This window comes from Corapipo altera, unplaced genomic scaffold (assembly GCF_003945725.1).
Source record: "Corapipo altera isolate COAL_440 unplaced genomic scaffold, ASM394572v1 118, whole genome shotgun sequence".
Lineage (NCBI taxonomy): Eukaryota > Metazoa > Chordata > Aves > Passeriformes > Pipridae > Corapipo > Corapipo altera.
Window position 1 is genome coordinate 1284425 of NW_020884991.1, and position 26418 is coordinate 1310842.

The following is a 26418-nucleotide window of genomic DNA, read 5'->3' on the forward strand; positions in this document are numbered from 1 at the left end:
AAATCCCTTCATACCTTTAAGTGTAAAGAAGCCTTTTGACAGGAGGGCTTGTACTGTGTAGCTCTCTGACATGACTTAGGAAGATAAGACATGAACAATGGAGAGCTATTAACATGAATAATTTTCCATGCAAATCGGAAGCACCACAGAACAATGGAATGGCAGTGGCTTAACGTCACCAGGTTTTCTAATGGTCTGAACACAAAATATCACAGTAGGAAAAAAATACCAAAGTCAAAATCTACTAGAGCAAACCTGCTTTCAAAAAATAGATCAGGCAGGTGAACCACAAGATCCCTTTTTCTGGAAGTGTTTCCAGAGATTTACTGCCCAGAAAACATGATCGAAAAGCCAAAGATAAAGAACAACAGCAGATTTACCAGACTTGAAGAAGGTCACAAACACAGTGCATGAATCTAAACATCTTCACCAGATTCACCTTCATTCCACATGATGGGGTCATCAGGATTATGACAAATTCATTTGCAAAAGGCTAGCAGCTATATTAACCAAATATGTTGGCCCCTTCAATACAGGAAACAGAGAAGCAATATAAAGAGATGAGCACGTTAACTTTTCTCCATGTGTCTTTGTGTGTTGTCTTTTTCAGCAGAAAGGATGTAAGAAGGAGGAGGGCTAGCGGAAGCTGTAGGTATTGGGATACACATCCCCTGTGGTGGGTAGTTGCTGCTCTGACTTTCCCAAGACTATATCTCTTATGTGTGTTGTTACAACTCACAGCTGAGCAGCAGAGCTGGTGCTAGTCCTGATGGCAGTAGGTTATACTGGTTGAAATACCAATCCCAAGAAGCTCAAGGGCAAAAAACTTCACACAGCAGGTAGCTAGCAGCTGTTCCACTGGATCTTCCGTCCTTTCCTTGCTGAAGCCTCCTTCACTGGCACCTATGGGAGTGATCCTACAGAAGAAAAGTATTTCCATTTGACATTACAGTAGACAGTCTATGTAGCAGCAGGATGCTGTCTGAAACAAGCAGACCTCATTCTGAGAGTGGGGATTATTTTAGAACACAAGTGACATGAAATAATGTTTTCTGCAGTTCATCAGGAAACAGAACAAGGCAAAGCACTGACTTTTGAGGAACAGGAGCTATGACAGCCTGTCCGTGCCGCACATCTAGAGCTTCTTTGACCATAAGAGAAATTCAGAATAGAATGTTCATAAAAAGGGTTGATTTTGCTGAATCAAATCAAACTACTACATGTCTCTGTGTTCAGAAAACCTCAATGTAGTTTATGTTCTATTGGAAACCAAAAAGTGACTGTCAGCTAGCTCCAGTCCATCAAGTGCAACATTCACTGAAATCAACAGACCTGTATCCCTTGCCCCTAAGTCTGAAAGGTTTTCAACAAGTTGCTGACATGGAAGAGGTCATTCAACCATTTCTAGTACTAGGGAAGGAGGGAGGGAGAAGGGGAAGGAAGGATCCCCTTAGAACAAGACTACTGTATGTTGATGTTTGGGAAGTCTACAGTCTACAGGCTGCTGCCTCTGAGCCTTTCTGTGGTTACACAGAGGATTTCGGTCTCTGTGCACCTTCTGGTGTACTTGGCAGTCTGGCACCTTCAATCCATACTTGATTCTCTACTGAAAACATTGATGCTAAATCTTAAAATCGAGAAGCTGTTTTCCTCTGCCCATGTGAAACGAGAAAGAAAGTGTAAATTTGTTTTCTTTATTGTGTTGCAGTGATGAATCATTACTCAATACAACAGCGAAAGCACAGGTTTTCTGCATATGTGGAAGCAAGATTACCCTGTTTCTGCCATACATATTTATTCAACTCCCCTTTTATTCTTCCCTTTAATCTTTTTCCCTCACTTACCTCACCATTCCTCCCAGTCCCCTTCTTGCTTGCACATCACAGCTCCAAGCCTTACTATCTTCCACTCTCTAGAGACCAAATGGCAGAAGAAAAAAACATGAAGAGTAGATGGGTCAAACACTAGTTACAAGTGAATGCTTGCTTTCCTTTTTCTGAAAGTCTGCCTTTTACCTTCACTCCTGCCCTCCAAGGATCTGTGCTTCAGCCACTGAGAATGAAAGCAACCACAGAGAGGAGTTTGATTTTGGACCTTTTTTCCCAGAGGAGTGCCTGTATTTTTCTGGATAAACTGTTTCCAGTACAAAAATAAAGTTGATCTTTCAAGTAAAGAAAAGTATCTTCTTTCTAAACCAGCTTATGGGAAGCAGTTGGATGAAGAAAAATGAAAGTGAGTATTGTTAAATCTTTAATGTTTTTACCACCAAATTAATAATTTTCAATGACAATAATATATTATTTAAAATTAATCAGTATTTTCTGAGGGGAAAAACAGATCTCAAACCTTCCTTCCAAACTACCTGTTCAACTGGAAGCTTTGGAGCTTGAGAATAATTCACAGGTACACATATCACATGTGGCTCTGTAAGACATGGACTTAGAAGACTCCATTATGCAAAAAAGATGACTGACAAAGGACATGTTTAGAGATCTATTAAACTAGGTGCCATAGGAAAAGTGAATGGGCAATGGCTGTCCCTAGTCTCTTTTCCAATGCCTGAGCTAAGGGGCATTAGATAAAACCTGCACAGAGCAGGCTGGAACAAAGGAAGTGGTCCTTTATACATCGAGCTAAACTTTGGAAATCCTTGCTGCACAAGTGTGTATGTAAAAAGGTGCTGCATGGGCTCAATAAGCAACTAGAAAAATCCATAAAGGATCACTAAATAGGAAATCCTTTAGCAATGGAAGTCCATGAGCTACACATTATTGAAGGCCAGAAGAAGATTCTGGAAAAGTTACACTATACTCTTACCTTACCTTCTGATTCCCCACTATGCATCTGCTCTCAGCTACCATTGGACATGCCAGCTGACCAGTCTGACCAGACACAACTGTGCCTTTGTTCTTCAACTTTGTCTCAAAATAAGGATTTTTTTATATACAGCAGTATCTACTGCTCATTGAGCTCACTGAAGGTATTGTTCAGCTTTATGAATTAACATCTCAAGGGCAGTTCTACTCTGCAAAATGTTTCCAGTAATGGGGTTTCACCTTTGTCATCTTCAGTGTTTCCCATCATAAATATACTTATTTTCATGTACATGATAGCATAAATCCAACCAGATCTCTAAAGCTTGTGATGGCTTCTTTCCTTCCTGATTTTTTTCTCCAGAATACCATAATGTGTGCCTTCATATTTTCTACTCAAACTCACCACTTTCAGAGTGACTGGAATATAATGTGAAACAAAGGGCATGCTCCTATATACACTGAGTCAAGGCATGGAAATCCTTGCTGCAAAAGACTGAACTTTTTCACAAAGAACTGAATCAAATCTCACCTCCTTTAGCTGGCCACACGTACTAGCTGCAGAGAGATAAAATCCGGGGAAACCCCTTTGTTCAATGCAAGTGATGATGTCAGTTGTTCCTACAAGAGGTAGAATTCTTCCATGGTGACTTCAGAACAATGCCACATTTAAACTGGCCTTTGGCTCTTCTTGTCTTTAGACAAGATTTCTTTTTAGTGAGCCTTCAGTGACCCTACCATGATGTTAGTTTGGTGGCTGACCAGAGAGAAAGTCGCTATTTCAGCAAAAATGCAGGAGAAATGACAGTCGTGTGGGCAGCAGCAAAGTCAGAAGCACTACACTACTTGGAAATGAAAGACAGGCCTTGAAGTTAATTCTAGATTAAGAAACAGAAGAAAACTATCCAGTTCCTGAAACCAAGTACCCACCTTAGCTGCATCCAAACATCAGCTTGACTGGATTTTGACGTCAAAACACTACTACACTCACTGATCCTTTGACAGTGAAGTCCAGATGCACAAACTTGTAAGGAACTAACGCACACTCCAGCAGCTAATTTAAATTTACACCAGGGGCAAGTCTCTTCTAGGGCCTGAAATCTACTACTTATATTATAAATTTTACTTAGCAGTTGAATAAACATCCAGAATGCTGTTTAGCTGTGAGCCTGCTACATGCTTTGCATGCTTGTTGTGCACTTGTGACATTCATGCTACTGTTCCATGATTTTGTGGCCCCCTGGCACAAAAGTAGCTCTGATAATAAAGTAGTTCTGCCTTGCCTCGAGCAGGGTGTCACACTGTGTTTGGCACAGAGGTGAGAAAACTGAGTTGATCCAGCACCTACACAAATACATTGCATTACTAGGTTGTGCAATGTAACTCTCAGTCTCAAATATTACTACTTATGCATTTTTTTCCATCACAGTCAATATTCTGAGTAGTTTCAGTTGACACCTATGGGGAGAATTTTCAAAACCACAAAGTGTCAGCCTAACTCTATTTTCAACAAAATCAACAGTATTTTTATTGACTTTGGTTCTGGGTGATGGTTGCACACTATAAAGCATTTCATCTTATATTTGAAAGCCAAAAAGAACCTCCAAACAGAACACCCACTATTGAAGGCATTCTGGCTAAATGAAATCTTTCTTTTTAATTCTGGCTCTGATTCCCCAGAATATTTTGAACATTGGGAAAGATATCTGACCATGAACATTTCAGACAGACAGGGACAAAAACCTGGGTCATAAATATGGATAGGTTAACCACTGAAAGGGATAGCATCTGCAAAATCACATAAGCATTAACTGTCTATGTACCAATGTAAATAAATTAGAAGTTCTCTTATCCCTAGAGCTCACAGAAGTTTTTTAGAAAAGTCTCAATTCTTTCTGTGCCATACTTTAGGGCCAGTTCTGAAATCTCATTCACTGGCACTTTATCCCAAAGCTGAAATCATCCGTTTAAAATAAAATGGTTGTACCATTCTCCAACATCAAACGTGGTCCTCTGGAGTTTCACACCTGGCCATAGGGAGGGTGGTTAAGCACTCAAACAGCTGCCCAGAGAGACTGTGTGCAACAAAAACCCAACTGGGCAAGGCCTGAGCAAGCTTATCTGTCTGTAATGTACTCCCTGTTTTGACCAGGAGCTTGGACTAAGTGACCTCCAGAGATCACTTCCAACTTCAACTAAGTCTTAGACTCAATGATTCTGCTTCTTTTTCCCTTGTATCACCTACCGCTAAGGGAGATCTCACATAAAAATGCTGCTGTTGTAGCCCTGCCCCACTAGCCTTGGCCTTTCACAATTTTTTTGCCTGGAGCTTCCCTCTACCTTCCTAATGAACACCCTGTTTCTGTATTTTCTCATAGTGTCTAGCCATCAGCTTTAAAAACAACACAGACAGAACTTCAAGCCTTTCTTCCAAAAACCTTCTCCACATTCTCAGTTGTCAAGACAAGACAAACATCCTCAGCTCAGTCTCACTGTTATGTACCATCTTTTACTTAACCAGCTCTGTAAACCTCCATATTCAAGCTATATCTAAACATTGCAGTTTCTTTGTACGTCAAATCTCTTACATTCATCCCTCTCTTTCAGTAATCAGGGACCTAAGATGGGGATCTGAACTTTATGTTAGTATTGTATCTCCTTCTATACATCATTTTGTGTGGGTTTGCTTTTTCCTGCAGCTTTTGGTGACTTGCTTGCAATATTCTACAATTTCACAGATTTTTTTGCTTTCCTTTTTTTTCCCCTTTTGTTAAAAGTCTTAAACTCCTCAGATAATAATAATAAAAAAGATAATTTATGTAAGCTAAAATTAATATTAATTCTATGGTTTTAGCTCTCCTTCCAGTTCTCATGTCACATCCTTACTACTGCATGACAGGAAGGGTATTAGCAAAGATACTGGATTTAAGATTCATAAAACTTGGCATTGTTTTCTGCATTTCGGTAGGTCTACAGTGCAGAGTTTCATATGAATTAGACAACGTACTTTAGTTGGAATACCTGAAGACTTTGAAACATCTAATTTACATTTTGAAAGTAGAGTTCTTTATTTAAACCTGCCTTTTGTATCTATTTACCTATTGGAGTCTAAGGGGTAAAAATATCCAAAAGCTAAAAACTGCACCTCAGAAAAATGAGCATAGCACTGTTTCCTCCCTCTTACTGTTCTTCATCTAATTATGGGGATCTTAACATCTTTCCAGTGAGGAACATATTTTATTATTTGTTTCCAAAGCATAACTAGACATTCACTCTTTTGAATAAATGGAGAGCTTTAAGCAGAAATTAAAAAAACCCACCACCAACAGAGTGTACTGCTTCAGCTTTTAAAGGACAGCCTTTTAAGAAATGCATCTTTCCTTACACTGCAGCCTTTCAGAAGAGATTCCCACTTTCTAAGAGAATCAATGAGAGTAACTTCTGTCATTTCTTCTTGGTCCTGCAAGTTAGGCTAGGAAATGCAGCTGAAACTAAAATCTTCCATACAGTTTCTGTTTTCTGTGAGTATTTTTGAATATCAAGTGACACATGTGGGTGGGGGAACTTCAAGATTAATTTTAATCAAATCTCAGCTTTTGCTGGAACTTCCCAAAGCATTTCTCACCCTTTGCTCCTGACTGAAACATTTTGCTGGGTTTGGGTGCATTCCAATTAGAACTTAAAATATTTGATTTTGTTTTGTTGTCTTGCAATGTTCGAAGTACTCCCTAGTTTCATTTCATCATTCAGATCTATCCCTTCAGTCTTCTATCCTGAAGTTAGCTCTAAAATGTTACCTTTGTATCTGAGATACAGACCACATTAAAACAAATCTTCTGGTGATTTCCAAAAGACTTCTAGTCTGAATAAGGAAATAAAAAATTATCTTCTACCACAGGCAATGAAGACGGAATTAACAGGACTGAAGCAAACTGAACCTATACTGACAGCAGCTTCTTGATACCATTTTAGAAAGAAAAGATGAAAGGTAGCTTCACTATATTTCTGCGTAGAAAGATCACTCATTCCAGTAATGATCAGCAGAAGAACTTTCTAATATAAGAGCATGGGTTCATAAAGTGAGAATTGGAGAGTGAACAAATAATCCAGAACAAAGTAAATTCTTTTTAACCATCTTCTTCTGGTGAAAAAAAAAATAATATTCATAAAAGAAAAAGGCAGATGTAAACTTAGAGCTAGAATTTGTGATCAAAAAAAGATACTTGTGGGAAGAGGTTGATTTCACTCAAAAAAAGCCCAGCAGGGAAAAAGTGTTAAAATCAGTCCTTATAGCTATTTAGTGCCTAATATAGTGGGTCTCCTTTCTCACTGAGAACTTTCAGGATGTTATGGAAGATGTACTAAATCATACCAGAAGCCACCAATTTCTTTCCAGTGATAACTGATTAAATATACTGTGATTTTCCTCCTTGGTTTAGCTTGCCTTCAGTTGCTCATGCCTTTTCTTTGGCTTTCTCCTTCTTCTCACCTCACAAGCGTAAGTTTTCATCTGCTTTCCTCATTTAATATCTTCTCTGTCCATCACGATCCTTCCCTATTCCATCTCCTGGTCTTTTGCACCTCCTTTCATCACTCTCTCTCTCTTTTTTCTTAACTTTTTTCTTATCTGTCTGTTTCTCTTCCTCACACAAATAACCTTGATTGTATCCTGTCCTTATTTCTGCTACTTCTACAGATTTTTCTCTTCCCATCTCTCTTGGAATAAGATTCATTATGGAGGAGGTAAACATAATTTTGATCAATAAGGCAAAATACCTAAAATTATGGCCAACATTCACATACAAGGAATTGATAGAAATATAAGCAGCATATTTGTCCCTTCAAAATCAGTGCAATGCAAACATAGCTCTTCCTGTTGATTTTAAAATGTATTTTTTCTGAACTCTATCAATTATTTCTACTTGTTAATTTTCAACATCTGTGTTATTTTTCTTTCTTTTCACTATGCACCTTTGCATAGGTGGGGTTTTTGGTTTGGGTTGGGTTTGTTTTTTTCTGAACCATCTACTCAGTTTTCTTTACATGCATTTTAATCTCTTTCAATTAATTCATCCTATACTACCAGTCTTCTCCCTTAACTAAATGCAGCTATTTCTTGCAGGATTTATACTTGAAACATGGAAGAGCTCTTTCTTTTAGAATTATTTAGTGACATGGTCTCTACTTAGTGAGTACACCTAACTAATGATGTCGGATACTCCAGATATGTTGCACATGGCCCCTCTAAGCACACTGTCTAGAGCTGGTTTTTTAATTACATCTCAGGCCTTCCCCTGTTCAGTTCTTGGCAATTGAGTTCAACTGAACTATTTTCACCATTGTCTCTAGTGACTTCTTCTTAACTGAAGCTTACAGTTCTAGCACTGCAGGCTTCTCGTTCGTGGTCTGCCAGTTGTTCTTGGCACAAGTACAACGCCATTTCTGAAAATTTCACACTTGTTGGCTTCAGGATCTCCATTCTCTCCTAATTCTTCTCCGTCCTCTATAGCAGAAAGATGTTTGGAGGCAACTTCATTCCACTCCAGCACTCCAAGGCAGACAGGGTGTTCTGTCAAACCCTCAGTTTGGTTCCCTTAGCTTCTTCTGCCCCTTATCTCTGAATAATCACTCCCCCCCGTGCACTTAACAACTTCATGCTCATCATTTACAAATCCACATTTCGACTCTAGGCATGAATCATTTTAGCCAAGCTAATAACTCAGCCTGTCTTTCTGACAACTCACTGTGGATGTGTAATCATCAGTGTAAGCTTAATATGGTTAATTGTTCTCGCCCAGTAATTTTTTTTCCCTAGCTTTGGCAACAGAGTCTTGCACCACGCCAGTGCTTCAGCAAAGCCAAACTTTCTACGTTAATATTTTCATTTCATCTTCTTTCTTGAGACACCTCTTATTCTTAGGGTTTTTTTAATCATATGAATTATAATCCTACCAGTATTCTTTCTGTAGGACCCATCACACCCTAGTCCTAATCTACTAATTGTATTGCTTGCTATTGAAATGCTTAGTATGAGAGGGTCCTACCGAAGGACTTGTGCTACAGCCACCTGTAAAATTTTGCGATCTACACCACTGTATATTCTTCTATCCTACTTATATGTGCCTTGATGTTTTCCTGTAAACTGGTCCCTTGTTGTGCTTCCTAATTATGATAACAGTGAGACCAGTTCAAGTTCCCTCTTTCTTACTAGACTGTGTTACACTGTTGTGTTTTTGGATTACTCTTTGATTGTAAGCTCTAAGAGGAGGGAACCCCCTTTACAGCAAAGGGTCTTGCGATACCTGAGTAAAAATTCTAGTTTTAATAGAATTGTATGCAAATTAATAATATCCTGTCCTTGTATTATTTTATGGTACTGTACAGTATTCCTAAGTACTATAACACTTCTGTGAATTACACATTTTCCAAATACAATTTGCTTCTACAGTACCCTGGCTGAGATTTGTAAATGCTTGCACAATTCAAATAATTGTCTACCAAATTAAACAGTTTAATATTATTTACTTACTAGAGCAGATGCATCCCTTATTCTACTACAGTCAAGTAAAATGAGGATACTCTAAAGAATCTACTGCAATGGTGAAGTGTACTGCAAAGAAGAAAAAAAAAAGCCTACTAAAAAAAGCAGATAAGTTTTACTCTAATTTCCAGCCACGATACCATACAGTATTTATTTTCAGTCTGGGCACCCTGGGAAATCAATAAGCTATTAATAAATACAGTACAAATTCAGAGTTCTGATGAGCTCCTTAACACTTACATCTGAGTAGATTTATTTTAAAACACTTTTTTTATAAATCAGCATCCAGTGCATATGTAGACAGAGATATGTCTAGATATGCCACTATTGGAATATGATATGAGTGCCAAGTGAAGGCACTATGCTGTTGCATGGCCAGAAAAAAAAAGAAGCTCTTTACATATTGAGATTTATTTAACCGGTGAAGATTCTTGATCTATATATGAGATTTTACAACAGTATAATTGGAAAGAACAGCTACAGAGGAATATCCTAAAACTGTTGGAAAATAAAAATGAGAATTGGCAACTAAAGAACATTTATAAATATATCGTGTAACGACTTACTATATAGAAACATAAAAATTTTAGGAAAAGGTGGCAACGATAGAAATAGCCTAAGAAATGGAAATTCTACATATTATACAAACTTTTTAAGAAGGAGAATTAATTTGACTTTTAGATTTTTTTCTGAGTTTGATTTAATGGGCTTGCTCTCATTAAATGCTGTACAGCATACTATAATTAATGTAACACCACACTCTGCAGAGTGACATACCTGATTCATTTAAGGAGGTGCCAAGGTAATGAAAACGCAAAGAAACATGTGCTTTTTACCTTTCAGGAAAGTTCTTAGAGGATCCAAAATTCATCAACACTTTTATCAACATTTGAATATTTTTTAATACATCTTCTGCTGTCACCTACCTTATAATTTTCATAAGATGGCAAAAAACCAGTACTGTACTTTTTCTAGTACAGTGATCTTACTTTTTCTAGTAAGATCAAACCACTAACACTTCCATTACCATTCAGCTAGAAAATGATATTGTGGTCTGAAGATCCTGTTGAAGAAATAGGAAAACTTCCATTGGTTTGGATAGGCTCAAAACAACTTATTTTTCTGAGTTGTTTTCACAGAACAAACTGCTTAAATGGAGGCAAATGTATATGTAGATTCTCATCCTAAACACAGCATAGGATTATGTCGACAGTTGACTTGACCTGGTGATGTGTTAAATCAATGGCATAGTGCCAGTAATCAAAATTGGACCTGGAAATAAATATTGAAAGAAAGGGTTTGACTTCTAGATATATTGACAAGCAGCTGAGCTACGTGGCCTGCTTCCTGTCACACTGTACCTGCCCATGTATCCCTGCATAAAGTCTCACCAGAACGTGACCCAATGTGGTATATGAAACTTCTACATCCCAACTAGTGAAACAAACATTTATTTTTTAATTCTGCAAATATCAGAGGCCTCCTCTCTTCTTCTTTCACGTGGTGAAATCCCGACATGTTTGCTCAGCTTCTCCCCACTGCTTTATGAAGCAAAAGTTCCCATCACTTCCCACAACTAGCTTTCACCAACTTTCCAGACTCGTTATTTCCAGGGAGTGAGATCAAGGTGGCCAGCTTGTTTCATTGTGGGACAGCTAGCAGGCTTAGCTCTCAAGTCTACAGGTCTTCCAAGCTCAGTTACATCTATTGGTGTGCACTGCAGATTGCCTACACAGATGCCTTAGTTTCTCTGAAGCAATTTCTAGGTCCTTTACATCCCTCTCTTGTCTTGTCCAGCTGCCTGGGACTCCCCCAGCTGTGGCTGAATGTGGATTTCCCCCTAAATGGGGAGGTTCCTCAGAGCAGACAGGACTCACAGAGAAATCAATGCAAGTCTCCAGTTGTACTGAGCATTGAAAAGATTCCCCAAAGGACTAACAGAGGGACAATTAATTTCTTCCCATGAACTACCTCCTCTCTGAATCTTGTGCTCACACTTCAGAAAGAGGAAAAAAAAACCAAAACCACAAAAAGCAAAGACTGAAAAATATGTATAAGATTCACATAAGAATCATGATAGTCTAGCAGAGGATGCCTAGTCAGAAGTGAAAGCAGGGATAAAGAGTATCAAGCATGCAGAGATGACATTTCTGCCAAATACTAGTTTTGAGGAAATGGCCTGGGCTTCTGGGGACTTGACCTCAATAAAGATGGAGAAAAGCCTGACAACCACCCTCTGCTCTGTCATACTTGAGAAGCAGAGAGGAGAGCTGAAACTCTCAAGAAAGCTGGAACAGAGACAGTTGGCCCGGGTAAAAATTTTCAGATCTAGCCCAGGAGGTACCTCTGCAGGAAGTAACTCAGAACAAGAGTGTCAGTCCAACTGACCTTGGAAGGAGCATGGCTGTGTCTGCAGATGCATCTTTGCTGTTAATAATGCTACTTTTGGGAAAATGCTGCCCTACTGCTTAGCCTGATGACAACACGAGCGCAGTCCTATTTCCAGAAGAGTCAGGAGGAGTTTGACATCAACGGGATCATGAAAATTGAGATACACACTGCATAAGACATTGTTCTGCTGCATTTAGTTTAATCCCACTGAAGTATGGATGAGGGCAGAAGAAAATCTCTTTGGTGTCATTTTTTCTCTAATATCTACTGCTTTGAAACTTCCCCTTTTGTTCCACTTTATACTATGCTTTGTCTTTACAACTCACAAACTTTGTATTCTCCATATCCTTCTTCTTTCATTTTGGTTTAATGATTCACCCACATCTTCTTTAGGGTCCAGAACAGCTTCACATGATACGAAGTGTGAAACGTGGGGGCATTTACAGGAACTTGGAAGCATTTCTATAAACATTCCTATCAAGAAAGGAGCATTCTAAATCAGAACATGGCATGCTTTTTTTTTTTTTTTTCAGATGAAGTAGTTTCACAGAGTGTCTTCAGTGGTTTCCCTTTGTAGAAAGAAAGAAACTAAAAATAATCACTCTTAAAGCATAATGGTATGATCTGAAAAGTTTCAGAACAAACTTTAATTACCTCAATGTTTTTTGCATCTCATAGTGACATCTTTTGTTTACACTGAAGTACTGCAACCAATATTTTTTACTTTGGATCATTGCTTTGAAGGGTAAATTTTTTTTTAGCTGCAATTCAGTGGATGCACATTAGTATGAATTCCTTCAGCCATAATTCCAGTTTTGCCTTTTCTCTTGTATTAGTGATGAAACGAAGATTCAGACAAACACTGAAATTTAGAACCTACACATTCTGTAACAGAATCAGGTCCTGAAGCTTCTCACTTGACATCCCACTTCCTTCCTTGTCTCTACGTTGGATCTTGAGATAAAAATCTTGCACTAGATCCTTATGCCACAGATACTAATCCATGCAAAGTTACTACTTTCTCCCTCTATTTTAAGAAGGCATGAATAAGAAAGAGCCATAAGGAAAAAAAATCTATATTAATAGTTTCTTGTGGGTGTCTGTCAATATACCTTGTCATAATCTAAATCAGGAACTGACTTTTATGTGAAGAATATGAAAATTGAAGAAATTAAAAATGAAGACCATGAGTCTCACCATCTCAACTATAATATTATCTTTTTTTGCATGCACAGATAGTTTAATAGTCACTTGATTACTAAAGAAAAAATGAACTTTAATCAATCATGTAACCAAAAATACTACAAGGAAAAAATGTTGTTCAGAGTAAAGCAGTTATTTTGCTGTTTTGCACTAGAAAATATTTTTATTTTTAAAAAAGACAATAAAGCACTAAAATGAATTTCAGTTAGAGACTGAACTTAACTCACACCAAGTCTGCCTGGAGAAACGTGGCTTCAGATTTAATCTTTCACAGAATATTATACTCCTCTTAAGTTTGATGACATAAGCAGCGAATAAACAACACAATGAAATGTTTAGACCCATGGCAAAGAGATATGATTCTTGTACTAGGTAGTGCAGCAAGATCAATGCACATGTGTTCATGTCAAGCCTTTCAACTGCAATCTGTTTGTAGTTCCTGTCCTAGAGTCTTGCTCCATTGTGGATTTGAATGCATCAAAAATCTCAGTGAAAAAGTATCTCAGATCCAGGTAGCAATTATGCCAAATGGCCATATTTTGTTTTGCCCCAGTGAACAACCCAAGTTAAGCTCTGCAAGAGCCATCAGAATGCACCTTTTGGTTAGCCTGACACACAGCCTGAGATTATTGTCACCACACCAATCTTTAGTATATAACTTACTTCAAACTGCTAGGCAACAGGTCAGAGTACTAAATGCCATAGTAAGAGTAAATGCTGCTTGGTTTATTCAAATGTGGTTATGTTATGTCTTCAAATAACTTCTGCCATGTGTAGCACAGTTCTGTGAAACAACATGGGTGAAACCAGCAGCTACTTCTAGTCTAGTGCCAATACACCAAAACCCCTCAACAGATTTGACTCTTCTTCTCCACCATCTGCTGCTCTGTTCCCTCCTATACAACTGACCCCGTTCTAAGGGAAGATTACCAGAGATTTCTGTTGCCTCATTCACAATGTCCTTTAGAAGGCACCTGCCAGCTTTTAGCAACCAACACGGATTTATTTTCAGACTTCAGACAGGTGAAACTTTCTTTCACCAGCCAGAACGTGTTGCTTATTCTGGGAAACAAGTAGCTGTGTGGCAAGTGAAGAGTCTGCCAGTATTTTTGCTGCATGAGTAGAAGTGCAAAAATGAACACATCTTCATGTGGAAGGCTGACACCTTGCAGAATGGAGCCAACAGAAGAAAGAGTTACCTTCTCTACTTACCTAACTGGCCACACAGAACCTGCCAACCAGACTGTGCAAAGCATTCATATCCACACCCAAAGAATGGAAAATCTCTACAGTGCTGTGCTGGGTTAAGAAAAGTGACCCCCTTACAATTGTATCTGCAACTCTACTCTGCTCTGAAAACTTTTCTGAGTGGGAGTAGTGAGACGAGGCAGAAAGCTGGCTTAGCTCCCGAGAGTGCCAGATGGGCACTGGAGAGAAAGCTTGTCATAAGCTGCAAGCCACAGAGAACTACCTTCCAGGAAGGGAAAGTCCTAGAAACTACTAGCAAGAAAAAAGCCTATGGGAAAAGCAAGTCACAGTCTTTTTCAATCAAAACTGGCCTCACTTTAGGTATCATTGGACATTCAGTCTCTTGTTGCCCTGAAATACTGAAGGGAATGACCAACTACCAGATACAAATGGGGGTAACCAAGTAGCTTACCATTTTCCAAAACCTTTGAGATATCTGTATGCCTTTCCTTCATGTTCCTGCCAAATATCTTCTAAAGGAATTCCATTAGCACTCTAGGGTGCACACAAACTATTTCCTACTGATATAAAATATCAGTTCATCTATTTCTTGTAGCAGGGCTGCAGTGATTTTCAGATCATTTCAGATCGGGAAATGCACCAGATAATGACAGTTGTTTAAAGAAACATCACACCATTTCTACACACTAACCAGCAGGCAGATTCCTCATAGCATGCAGAGTCAAAAGAAAACTTTCCACAGCAGGGCCACTTCCATTTTCTTTTCTGCCACCAGTTTGTTGACTGATCCTAGAGAAACTTCTCTTCACAACATTGCATGTTCCTATTTTTCCATTAGCTGCCACTCAAAACATGGAGGAAAGCACAAAATTATATAAAGATCCCAAATTTATGTGATGTGCAAGATAGCGAAAGCTCTTTTGCCACAGACTCCCTCTGAACAGTGCTGGACAACTTGTTTCATCTCTGTGCTGAGTCTAATGCAAGAACAATCTATTTCTCACAAGAGTACAGTATCAAACACTGTACTAGTGCAGTAATTCAGATACCATAAAACAAACATAAAATTTTGTCCACAACCTTTTATGTGCTCTTCAAAAAGAAAGGCTGGGTGGGAGGAAGAGGGGTTCCCCTGCATTGGGGACTGAGTGGTAACATTCAGGAGTTTTCTATCATTAGTAAACTCATCTTGACCTGTGAGTTTCAGAGAACGTATGCAGTGCCTTTATCACCCTTGTTACCTATTGCCTCTCACTTGCAGAGGATGTGGGTGCTGTGGGTTACCAGAAAATGTTGATAGAATATGTTCCTCTTGCTTGAGGACACATTTCACAGTGAAACTAACTGCTCATGAATAATTCCATGCCACAGCCTTGTTCATATTTGGATGGGAGTTATCAAGCAAGCCAAAATGCAAGGTTGGGATCTGCATAGGAGCACTCTTGTCTCTGGGTCAACCTCCCTTCAGGAACAGTGAGCTGAAAACACTGTTTTACTGCCCTGTGAAGGAAAGAGAACACATCAGGGATCTTCTGTCAGTTTTTGCAAATGTTGGCTGTAAAAGTCAATGGGGTGGTCAATTCAAACCATTAGTTATGGATTCCCAATAGTACACGTTCTAACTGGATCAAATTCTAATTGAAATAAACTTGAAATAAAATTGAAGTGTAATTTCATTCATAGCTTTCTTCTAACTGACTGGATACCATAATTCAGCACATTAAATATTATTTGTCATCTTCCTGTGTATTTGGCAAGCACCTAGATCCCTGGTAATGAATGGAACTACATAAATGTGAGATGATTACTTTCAAATTTGCCAGGGAACTCCTAAATTTACACAACTAATTGACCTTCCTGCATATCTGCAATATTTTGAAAACCAGTGGTTATTGAATCTCCCAAATGATCTCCATGAAATTAAATTTTCTAATAATGGGAGGGAGGAAAGGAATTGTTTAGAAAGGGAACTATATAAGCCCTACAAATAAAAAGCTGAAGAACCACAGTTCTAGAGGGAGGAAAAACCCTCTCTCTAAAAAGCATCTTGGAGTCTACCAAGCAGCCAGGGAAGTACAAATGCGCTGATTTCAGTTGAAGGGTTTTTATGTTTTATATCCTGTCAATGTATCAAGCTTTTGGCCCTTTTGGAAATATGTATTATAAAAATTGAGGGGAAATGGCTCTTCATCTTTATTGTGTTAGTTAAATGTAAATATTTAGAAACCAATTCTACATTGGGAAAAAAAAATAGGATTCTGTGCTTTTGTGCAGGCCTTATATTCTGTCCTTTACTTTTATTACTTATGAGAGTACATGCTTTTCACATAAGTATAGGCATATGCACATATATTTGGTGACTAAAAGGAAAAGAAGATCACAGAAAATGAAGCCAAATTTATGTGGCTGGAGATGTACTGGTTTTAATCTTACATACTAACTCATTGGAGACTTGGGTAGGAATAAGCTATGCCTAGCACACAACTGAACAAGGCAAGCAAAGGTGCCTCCTGTAACTGCTGTAACACACCCAGTTCCCTAAATACACAGGTAGAATGGGAGGGATAATGATTTTCCTGGAGCCAATATGCCAGAGGACAAACTTTTTCATATGCCTCTAACCAAAAGGTATCTTTAAGGGTCTAGATCTGCTTCACCATCGAGTGGGGACTTCCCTTGATGGGGAAATCCCTAGCTCCTCTGTCATGGAAACTTTCCAGAGAGGTCTGAAGGGGACTAGAGCAGCCCCTACAAATCAGACTCTTGACATGTAAGTTGAATGAATTACAGAAAGTTGAATGAATAGATTTCTTAGCACACCGCATGGATGTAAACAAACAAAGAAACACCCACAAAAGGCAGCCCATCAGTACACCACTATTCAAGTTCTAATCTGTCCTTGAAGTCAAGACCCAATTTTTTACTGTGAGCGCAGAAGTGATCGGCGGAAGTTCAATTTGTATAAATTATAACATATCAGCAATACATTATAACTTCATGCAAAACATCCTTATCTGATTTTGTTCAGTTAACAGTCAAAAGCAAGTTGAACTCAAGAAAGAAAGGAAATCATACTGGTTTAATTTTTTTAAAGGACAATTAGAAAATTCACTAGAAGATAGTGCTAGCCTTTAATAAAGGGACATGGTGTGGTTCTAATAATATTTTTTTTAATTTGGTTTCAAAATAAATTACTGGAATTTTGGTTTAGGCTTCATCCCATTTTTTTCTCCCCACGCACTTCTAGATACCTTCAAATCATAAATTAATTTCGTAAGAGATTAACTTTTTAGCTTTTACCCTCTTTTCTCAGAACTCAGCCATTCCAACCCAGAGTGCTCATGTTTCAAGACAGCCAGACTTTACACTCATCAGTAAACTTGAGTCTCACTCCTTTGCTAGGAAATACCTCTGTCTTCAAACAAAACTCTTCTAAAGCAATAGGACAACAAGAAGGCAGTAAAATTGGTGCAGACAGCATGATGTAGTTGTTCAGATTTTTGAGATAAAATTAGGGATCTTAGTATTTTCTTAGGAATTAAACTCAAAATCACAGTACAAGTGTAGTCAGTCCCATTGCCTGCTGGAAGAGCTGACACAGAATCCCATTGCTGGGACCATGTTGGGCCCAAGGAGCACTGGTAGGGAATATAAGAAGAGTAAAATGAGAACCGTACAGCTTCACTCAATTTCTGAAGAATTAAAGGAAAAGATGTTATGCACAAGATTCAGGAAGGATATCCAAATGGCCAACTTTGTCTTATTCAAAGCCCTGGGAAGCAAGGTGGGTTACTGATGAAGGGATGGGTGTACTCAAGGTGGCAGCAATCAGCAGGGCAACAGAAGCAATTGCTTCCACCATTCTTCTGTTGCCCCAGGAGCATCTGAAGGCTTTCCTGAGCTCCACCATATCTCATCTCCCAGTTGTTCCATCCTTGTCTACCTCTACCCTGCCTTGCTATCCTTGTGCAAGTACTGGCCCTGGGCTGGCCCTGGCCAACATGTTGCCTTGGTAATTCACCACAGCGAACATAGTGGCACTACTCACATCTCATTCTGAGATGCCAACAAGGGAAGAGTTTTCTGAACAGGTATGGAAATGAAACAATGCCCAATCACAGAATACAGATACAAGGAAATGAAGGCTCAAACAGATCCTGGAGAAAGAGAGGCTCACAGGCTAGGTGGTACTTTTGTTACTCATAATGTAATTTCATTATGTATGTGGTCCCTTTGCTTTCTTTTACAACTTCATTTTCAAAAGCTTGTACAATATACATGCTAAGATACCACACTACTATTACATTGGGAGCAGCCTTCACATCGCTGTCAGACTCCTTGGGATCTGCCCTTTTTTAACCACGTCATGCATTGTCCACCATTTTTGTTGCATTTTCTGAGCAAGCTCAAAGTCTCCTCTTCAGAGTCCTTCAGCAAGGCAAATATAAAGTCAAACAAATCCCAAAGTATGCAGCAGGACTTAGATACTACAGCAGCAGCCCTACAGAGAAAGGAAGGAAGGAAGGAAGAACAGGACTTTTAAACAACTTCTCCTTTTTTTACGAGCTCTTGCAGGCCAGCATTGTAAAGTGAGATGTTACAGAATCAGGATGCAGTTTGATGCAAATTATTCACTATATCAGATTTTCAAACTCAGTATTAAGGGTTCACTATTAAGTTGGGTACTTCGAAAAGCTTGTTGCTATAGGCTTCTTTTTCTCCCTAGTAGTTACATGGAAAAGACACTGTAACACTGTACAACAGAGCTGAGCCTAACTCCTCTGCAACAGTTCCTCCATAAAAGTGATGATGGAGGTTCTGAGATGTCTTGGATCTGTTTGTTTTGTAATAGGGACAACTACTAGGAGTCTTAAGAGTATTTATTAGGAATATTAAATTAGCCTGTCCCATGGATCAAATTCTACGGAAGCAGCTATTGGCAAGGTATGTCCACTGAAGTTCTGTCACTGGGTTCATGTTAGATTTAGTGACAGAGGTGGTTCAAATCTCAATAAATTCAGTTCATCTTTCCATCTTTTAGACTATAAAGATGAGATAAAGACATGAGACTTTTTATGAACATAGCTTAATTTCTGGGATAGAGGTCTGGAATACAGACACTGAAATACAACTTCAGGAAAAATTTGGAAAAAATCTTTTGGCTTTGCTTTTATAGAGGAAGTGTCTATGACTGCAGCTGTACTTAGACTGTCTGCAGTAATTATGTACACTGTCGCATAGCTATTTTAATTAATGCTAACCTAGGACCTCTTAAACTACATGAAGACTTCTGACAGTGAAAATATTGCCAGTAAAATTTAAGATATTTATGTCTGTAACAGAAATGGTATCCTGGACTGCATGCATTGGCTTTAAAAACACAGGCTATCAAAGAGTAAAAGCTGATGTTTCATAAGGTAACTCATCTTAAACCTTGTACTCCACAGATTTTAAGAGTAAGGGAAGACTCATAGCCAAGTTAAGGTGAGCCCTTCTGTTGACAAAACAATGATTTCATTTATTACCAAGAGTGAAGATTTACATCTAAAACTCACAGTCTTAGTTTCATGCAAGTTATTTAGTTTTGATTCTGGGTCTTACTGCAGACTTGTTCTTGGTTTTCATGCCAACAGCTGTTTTCCTGTTAGTCCTGTTCTATCTCTGAACGAAGCAAAGGTTGCTCTATTTGGAATACCACATACACAGAGAAACAAAGGCTCACTTTCTCTTCTTTCACATTGCGTGACATCACTTACATACAATCATTTCTCTCCACACCCCCACATTTTAACAACCAAAATTATTAATAACATTTGGCACATGATATTGCACAATCTTGGGATCTGTAAACAGAATTAGTCTTTAAAGCCCAAAGCCCGAATACACATATGCTGTAGCTCAACACTTGGCTTTGCATATGGCTCTCTAACTCTAGAGGAAACCAGAGGAAACGTTCTTAAGAAGTGTCTCTCAGACATGGCAGCAGTGCTGCAACATGATTTCTGCTAGATGCTGCTGGCTCTGAGCCATCTTCCCCTTTACACAACACGCCTCTCTGTCCCTTGGTGCAGAGGGGTTAGGCATGTTGCACAATACACTTTCAGCCTAAACTAGTCTTCTGCACAGTCCTCGCCTGTGAGTTCTGCTGGGGGCCAGGAAAAAGTGATGCATGTTTGACATCTGGCTAGACCACTGCCATTTCCTTCTCGTCACACAGATTCTCCACCCCTGAGAGAGATCTCAGAGGGGCTTAGGGGAAGGCAAACAGCAAGTGATGCTGAGGGAAGATGATATGGACACAAAAGAATTTGTCAGCAAGGTGCTTGCAAACATAGGTCTTGGAGACACAAACAGACATTCCCACATCTGTTAAATGGTATTTTCATGATTTTCATATGAATCCCAGTATGTAATTGTAAGCATACAGTTTTCCAAAATACTGTTGTATTGTGGAAGTGGGAAAGCAAATAATCAATGCTATGGAATATACAGAGAACTATTAAGACGTCATTCTTCTCCAGAGACCTTTCAACATAGTGAAAGAATGATTTTAGGTTTTATACTGCTCTAGGGTGGCAAGTCAAGCAAGGAGACTGGATATGGTAATCAAAATGAAATTGAAATTTGTCTTAGAGAACAATACTTTCCAGAAGCAATGTCATGAAGAGAGGACATGGGCATTAACAAGTCAGGTATCAACCCACATCAGAAACCATAAGAACAGCTTTAGGAGCATTACCTGCCATGTGCATGCACACAAAGAAATGAGTCACTACATCACAAGGGATGAAACCATTACAGTTAGTTAAAACTGCAGGCAATATATTCACACAGCCTTACTCAAAGTCATGCCCCAGCACATGTAAGGCTCAGCAAAAACCTGGCGTGTTTCCAGCAGGCCTGAAAACACTGCTGCGCTTCGGAATGTATTGCCAGGGAGAATGGTTTGACTAAATGCCTCTGCAGCTTAACCACCAACACCTACAAGGTTATGCAGGCAGTTCAGTGCTTGCTCTATGATTTTTGTTAGAGCAATGGCCAGAGGAATCCAAGTGTAATCCATAACCCATCATGGTAGGTACTCAATTATATGCAAGTCTGCATATACTGCATATGCAAGTAGTACTGTGTAATACTACAGACGAAGTAAGAAGTTTGAAGTTTGCCATGAGATATCGATGTCTGAAGGAGAGCAGCACAGATACATCTTGGTCAAATGTTTTGATAGGCAAACAGAAAAGGGAAGAAATTGGTTTCTGTTAGTCCCAGGTTAAATGTTCCTGCTCAAATCCTGTCATACCACTAATAAAGCAGATGATTAGTTATCCACAGAGGTTTCTATTACCTTATTATTTTTTTAAACTCAATCCTATGACTCATTTACACAGCCCAGGAACACGTAGTGCATGTTCCTGTTTCCATTTCTCTCATGTTTCTATTTATGTTTAATTTTTTATATCCTTTCTTCCAGTTAAAAAAACGCTGTTGAAAAGATCACCCTATTATATGGCAGCAAGACCTCCTAAGATCAATTCTAAACCACCATCATAATTCATAGCTGTGCTATGGAGCAACGTTCAGTCACAGTGAAGGTATTCTTGAGCTGGGAGCATCAAGCTTTGTCACCCTTGGGCCCTTCTCAAGCAGAGTGGCACAATGTTGTCAGCCTTCCTATCACTTGTGGACTGGGATTTCCCAAAGTGATAGCAGCAGCAGGGGAGGTGCCCTTACTCACCTCACTCTCCTGAAAGACTCATCTTGGGTATTAGCCTACCTTTTGAAATAAGCATTCATGATAGTCAGTATTTTCATAACACTATTGCCTTAAAGCCTTTTTTTTTTCAAAAGTAGCCTTCTGTTTCTAGGTGCTCAACCTGAGCTCACTTTCAACAACTGCCTACTGACAGGGGGTGTCTAAGAAATGTGCTGGGACAGGCGCTTTGTGGTCATTTGGCACATCCATCCTATCTGTTTCAAGACAGGCATCCAAAAATCAAGATAAATTAACTTAAGTGAATGAATGTTCAAGACAGGAGTCTGCGGAACTTTCCCCTGGCCAAGGAGATTGTCAGTGGCAGAGATGAAGTGTTCTTGCTTCCCAGTCCTGGACTTATCCCCCTGACTGGCCTACCTCGACACCAAAATAATTTTTCATAATTATGTTCATTATTACAAACACTAATGCATAATTTTCCAGGTACAATTCTGCTTCCCTTGCAGGGGTTGGAGAGGGGGAAGAAATTAAACATATCTTGCTATGCTATCTTCCCACAAGGTAAAACTGCAATAGTGAGGGATTCTGTTATGGGACAGAGCAATTAAAAGGGAAAAAAAAGAAGACTATGATGCTTCTTTATCCAAAAATGTATGGAGAATCCTTTAGGTTGAGTGTTTGAGTTTGCAGAGAGAGGAGAGAGAAAGGAGTTTATCTCTCTTTTAATTTTCTACTTAGGGTTTTGTTGTTGGCTTTGACTGCTGCATAGCGGCTGCTACATTGCTCATCAGGTTGAGGCCCTGAACCACAGCAATTAATCCCAGAACAAACTATTTGGGCTTGTGAGGTGGTGTGACACAGGATGCTAAAAGACAATAGGCCACAGAAAAGGTCAAAAAACCCAGTGGGGGAAGCAATGCACATGTTGAGTGCTGTGAGAGCTGTGCTGAGTAGCTGCACGGATAACTGAGTTTGGGGGATTTCTCAGCTCTGCTCATTGCTCTTGGGGTTTGCAGTGCTGCAGGTAGCAAAGAAGAAAGGGGGAGGGGAAAGGGTGAGGCAGCACAGATGTACAGTAAGGAAGTAATTCTAAAATGTATGGCGCTGTGGTAGCTGCATGACTAGTTAGGGGGCCACAGGGAAGTAAGTTTGTGCTTTTGCCTTTAGTGAAGAAGGTCTGGGAGCAAACGGGGATACCCCGTAGCAATGTGAAAAAAAAAAAAAAGAAAAGTATGCATATAGCTATATGATTCATGCCACTTGGTGCATGGGACAGATCCCTCTGAGCCATACACTAGTCTTTGCCAACTATGTCATGCAGATCAAGCTAGAAGCAATCTAAAGTAGTGGGCGCCCTGAGGTGATCTTAGTTCACATTATAGCAACAAACTTAGTATTTATCAAACCAGAACTCTCAAAGAGTAAACACTAAGCACATGCAAATCATTGAATTGACAACTTGTATGAATATGTAATTTTACATCACTCTAAGGTACCTCGACTCTGCCATTTGTTGAAAACTTGTATTGTTTGCTCTGTAAAACTGTAATAGGCCACCTTTCAGGGCAGGTTCTGCCTTCTTACCAAGCCAGGTTCTGCAAGTGTACTGGAAGAACACCTCCATTCTGTGGCAATGCCTTCCTCCTTTCCGTGCACAGAGAGGAGGCATATTTGGGCAGCAGTTACATCTCTGTGAAGACTACTCTTTCATACCTCTGATGACTGGAATCCTGAGAGGGGAGGAGTGGCTGTCAGATATAGTAATGCTCCAGTCCTGCAAAGGCTTACATTATATATTAATATCATAAAAGCTAGTATTTATCCAAGAGGATCACAGCCCAGGCCTGCTGCAGTCACAAGCAGTCCATGGCAGCACTTAGGCTGGGGCTGAGAGGCTGAGATACAAACGGTCATTTTCCAGGGGGTCACCAACCAAACCCCAGCTGCCACCCAGGACAGCCCCTTTGCTGGGTGCAGCTTACATTCAGAGAGGGGCAGTTCACAGAGAAGAGCCAACACAGACATCTGAGCATAAAGGCGTCAGGCCTGGGAGTCACAGGGCCACAGAAAGGCAGATTACCTGCAGCTACCCAAGAGCAATGCAAAAGCAAGTAATATCAGGAATATGTCTTGAATCATCTGCTTCCCCAACCATTTTGGCACACCCCTGGTGAACAGCTATCCACAGCCCTCCACTCCCATACCTAGAAGCTGGCATATATCTTTTCCCAAGGATACACGTGCCAATTTTTTAATTTTTCTCTTTCTATATTACAGCCCAATGATTAAGACTGGAATTGAAACCCTGTCACCCTGGAGAGGATTCAATCACAGATTTCATGCTTCAGGACACTTCAGCCACCAAACCCCCCGATACTGCAGAAGAGCAGGAGGTGAGGAGGGGGGGAAGGCAGGGAACCTCCATGCTGAAGAGACTCCAAGCTGCAGAGAGCTGAGGCAGCAGCAGCTCTCACGCTGCTCGGCTGTAGCCTGCTGGCTGGCCCTGTTAGTGCAAAGAGAAGTTTGGATCACAGCTCTAGCTCCAGGGATGTCCCTGTGTTTCATGCTACAAAATCATTACCTAAAAAACTCCATGTCAAAGCCTAAGTCAGAAAATGTTCTCCTGGTGGATTTTAAGCATAGCAAATTGGCCAACACAACAGTTTAAAGGGCTTAAATTTTGCACATAGGCAGACTGGAAGTGGCTATATCTTTTTGCTGACTCTCTCTTTAGTCTCTAAGCATCAGTTTGCCTATCCTTCAAATATAAATTATTATTCTTCATTTTTTATGACAATATCTGTTCTATGAGTAAACAGTTAAACGTACAGGTGAAACTGAGGATATCAAGTTTCTTTATCTGACATGTAAAATAGACCAAGAAAGGATGGTGGAGATAAAATAGCTGCTCAGCAGAGCCATGAAGAAAGGAAGTGATGAAAAAGAGTCATGAAATAAATGTGGAAGACAGCATGTGTAGGACGAGCATCCACATACATAAGTATCTGGCAAACATAAGAAAGATTTTTATTAATTCCCTATTTGTTTTGCAGCTTCACCGATAGAGGAGAAAACACAATGGTATGAGGGTGGATCTACTGCTCCGCGCGGCTCAAGGACTTTAAGGCGTTTCACGGTGCTGTTCTCAGCTCTCCAGCACCCTCAGCTGGACTTCGGCCGGCCAAGCGCCGTCCTGCATTTTCTGTTGCTCATCGCCGGCTGAATTAGTTAGTGTCAGGGCACTAAAGACAATGACACATTTCTTTGCTCCTGTTAAAGCCTTAGAAAGACCTTTTTTTTTTTTTTTTTGCAGAAATTCAGAGGAGCCTTATGTCCTCGGCATAAAGCTATTCTTCTGAACACAAGCTAAGTAGCTGGATTTGTTTTGAAGCCAATCATTCCTGACTTGCACACTATTTGCAATGCCATGTTGTTAATTTTGAGCCTGAGTGTGTTAAAACAATTTTCCTTTCATTAATCTTTTACCTTGATGACTAGCATTCAGATCACAGGATGATATGTTCCCGTACAGGACTTGAATCCCATATTACAGCTTGATTCCAAGTCAATGAAAGGCTCAACAGTACCTGGAAAGCAATCACCAAGTTACTGTCAGGCATACATCCCATAACAAACCTTGCCAGGATGAGGTCATAGCACCTTGAGCAAGTAAGTGCTCCCTCTTCATTTTCCTGGCTTTCTCCCCACATGGTTTGTAGGTGCACAGAGGGACCTGTCAGCAGATGTTTCAGACAAGTACTCTGGCATGTAAGAGGAACCTGTAAAAATTCTTTTGGAAAGAATATCTGAAATTAGTTGCTTTTGAAATACATTATGCCACACTGCACTTACCAGAGGCAGCACCTTATGTACCTGGTGCTGTGGATCAGCTGTATAGAATTATGTTATACCCCACCACAACAGATTTCAGCCAGCAGTTGGGCTCCTTTCCAGTATCAATTTTCAAATCTAAAGAAGCATGAATATGGAAACAGAATGCCAACATGATATATTATCTTTTCTCCATAGTGACGAATGTAAATCTTACATTAGGGTTGGAAAGTAACTTTGATGTGTAGTGACTGTAGAAAGAGGTTAAGTTTTTTTTTCATCTCAGGAAAGAATTACTGGCATAGAAAATCTACCTACTCCCTTCTCCACCTCTCCCCTGAAAAAAAAACCCAAACCTTTAAAATTCTGTTTGGAACTAGTGTTCAAAATCAAATAGGTAGAGCTGTAGAATATCAGCAGATTTTAAACTACCTTTTCAGAAAACTATGCTCAGATATATTCAAGTTTTTTAATATCACAACTAATACATTGTCACTATCAGTTCAAATACTCCATAAAGTGCCTTGCCCTGAAATCAAACTGCTTATTTATTACCTGTTTAAGTACCAGTCTATATTTACATGAAAAATTCCACACGAAGTTGAGGGAGAGTGCAGACACTTCCTATTGCCTTCTGCTATCACAAATGGGGCAAAGAAAGACAGTCATGTTTAGAGAAGATTCTCATTTTTCAGATGTGAAGACAAATCCTAGGT

At 39.5% G+C, this 26418-nt stretch overlaps 1 long non-coding RNA gene across 1 annotated transcript; it reads right to left on the minus strand.

Annotated features, from left to right (window-relative positions):
• Positions 1 to 445: 445 nt before the first annotated feature.
• Positions 446 to 25455, minus strand: LOC113958201. The gene is made up of 4 exons (XR_003531446.1): positions 25358 to 25455; positions 23456 to 23601; positions 1845 to 1912; positions 446 to 917 (listed from the first exon to the last, which is right to left on the minus strand). It is a non-coding gene; the product is annotated as an uncharacterized LOC113958201 (long non-coding RNA).
• Between the last annotated feature and the right edge of the window lie 963 nt (positions 25456 to 26418).